The sequence below is a fragment of the Notamacropus eugenii genome, chromosome 5 (assembly GCF_028372415.1).
Source record: "Notamacropus eugenii isolate mMacEug1 chromosome 5, mMacEug1.pri_v2, whole genome shotgun sequence".
Classification (NCBI taxonomy): Eukaryota; Metazoa; Chordata; class Mammalia; order Diprotodontia; family Macropodidae; genus Notamacropus; species Notamacropus eugenii.
In genome coordinates this window covers 128,271,142-128,273,554 of record NC_092876.1, presented here as the reverse complement: position 1 = coordinate 128,273,554, position 2,413 = coordinate 128,271,142, and the positions used below count along the sequence as shown (strand labels likewise).

General features: G+C 40.0%; 1 non-coding gene across 1 annotated transcript; it reads right to left on the bottom strand.

Moving 5' to 3' along the window:
• Positions 1–1,814: 1,814 nt before the first annotated feature.
• LOC140509337 (U6 spliceosomal RNA) lies at positions 1,815–1,920 on the bottom strand. The gene has a single exon (XR_011968667.1). It is a non-coding gene; the product is annotated as a U6 spliceosomal RNA (small nuclear RNA).
• Between the last annotated feature and the right edge of the window lie 493 nt (positions 1,921–2,413).

The window sequence follows — 2,413 nt, the reverse complement described above, 5'->3', positions numbered from 1 at the left end:
TTTCTTCAGTACTTTTTTAGGTTTCCTTTAGTGAGCCTTATTTTTCATATTTTCTTGCATCACTCTCATTTCTCTTCCCAATTTTTCCCCTACTTCTCTTACTTGATTTTCAAAATCCTTTTTGAGTTCTTCCATGGCCTATGGCCAATTCATATTTTTCTTAGAGGCTTTGAATGTAGGAACTTTGACTTTGTTGTCTTCTGGTTGTATGTTTTGATCATCCTTGTCACCAAGGTAAGATTCTGGAATTTGATTTTTTTTTCTCACTGTTTACTCATTTGCCCAGTCAATTACTTGACTTTTTAGCTCTTTGTCAAAGTAGGACTTTGCTTCCAGTGGGGGGAGTGGGTTTACTGTCCCAAGGTTCAGGGGTTTTGTACAACTATTTTCAGAGAAACTTCTAGGGACTTCAGTTCTTACAAGGTGGTATGATTGAAGAAGAGGTGTTTACTCCTCTTCTGGCCTGTGATCTGGTCTGTGAGTGACCACAAGTGCTCTTTTCTGCCTTGGAAATGTGAGGAGGATTACCTCTCCATCACTGCCACAGGGCCAGTGCTTCTCCTCACCTTCGGTCTGCTACCCAGGACTGTGACCCTGATCAAGGCACAGACAAAGCAAGAGAATCCTGTCTTAGAGCCAGCAAAGGGTTCCCTGTAATTCCCCTCTGATGAGTCATTTGATCCCCCCACCCTCTGTGGGCTGAGAGCTCTGAAATTAGTCACTGCCACTGCTACCACCACCCTGGGGCTGTGGTTGGACCATGCTTCTCTCTCACACAGGTCTGACAGACTTTTCCTACTGACCTTCTAAGTTGTCTTTGGAATTTTTGGGTAGAGAAACCTGGAAATCACTGCAGTTGCTAGTGATTCAGTCCTCTGAAGTCTATTCTGCCCCATCTGTGCCAGCTTAGCTCTTGCTGAACTGCACTTTTCTCCCATCCCAGTGCAACAAACCTTTCCTGTCCACCTTCCTGGCTATCTTGGGCTGGAAATTTGTTTCACTCTGTCATTTTGTGGGTTCTGTTGCTCTAGAATTTGTTTAGAGTCATTTTTACAGGTATTTGGAGGGATTTGGGGGAGAGCTCAAATAATTTCCTGCTTTTACTTTGCCATCCTGGCTGTTCCCCCTCCCTTACTTTCTACACTTGTGTATGCCTTTTATCCTCACTTTTCTGTTCCTTCTTAAAAAAAATACTACTCATGATAAAGTTAATACACTATTCTGTCTTCTGTGGGTTTTAAATTTTTTAAATTTAATTCCCTCATTATCCTTTGAAGACATTTGGGTTCTACAGAAACTAATTTCTTCATCCATATTAGAATATTAGCACAGCATCATTATACAGCTCTTCCAATTCTCAAACAGTCACTTTTCTGTATTTCTCTTGAGTCTTGTGTTTGCATTTCAAAATTTCTATTAATCTCTGACCTTGCCATCAAGAATACTTCAAAGTCCTTTATCCTATTAAAGGTTCATTCCTACCTACCCCTGACCCCTCACCCTCCAAAGAAGGATTATACTTAGATTTGCAGGGTAAATTGTTCTTGCTTGTTAACCTATGTTTTTTACCTTTTGGGATATTGTTTTTCAAATTCTTATCTTCTTTATAGTAAAAACTACCAGCATCTTGCATGATCCTGACTATGGTTCTTTGATACTTGATCTCTTTTTTTCTGACTGCTTGTGATACATTTTCCTTAATGTGGATGCTCTGATTTTTAATAGGACATTCTTAGGACTTTTCCTTTTCAGAATCCTTTCAACAGATGATAGGTGAATTCTTTCTATTTTCACTTTGCCTTATCCAAGACAGACAAAGTATGGAATGTATCACGAATTTATGTGTCATTCTTGAGTGGGGACCATGCTAATCTCTTCGTCTCATTCCAATTTTAGTGTATGTGCTGCTGATGTTAGCACTGGGCAATTTAGGAGAACAGTTTAGATCAGGAACACTTTCCTCTCTACTCTCTATAGAGGATTGGATGGAATTAACTCTCTCTGACCATGCCAGTCTCTACCCACTGGGCCTGCTCCATGCCTGACTTTCTGTTAAGGTTTCTGCCTCTATTCTCTCTTCCTTCTCTCCTCTGGTCATGGAGCTATAGAAAACTCAAAGGCCTCAGATGCAGAGTGACCTGTCTACCTGGAGAAAATGATATTAGTTTGTGATGGCTTTAATTCAGGATGAAGGCACTGCCTCCACATTGCTTCTTTTCTCTACAAAGTTAGAAGGTTTAAAAATATAGATAATAAATGCAATTCATAAAGCTCTGAATCCCCAGGCAATTGTTTTGACCACTAGGCCAGAAAAGAGATTTTTTTAAAGCCACTTGAATTTATTGTAATCAAATTTCTACAATCCTTCTCCCTCTCTAAACACACACACACACACACACACACACACACACAC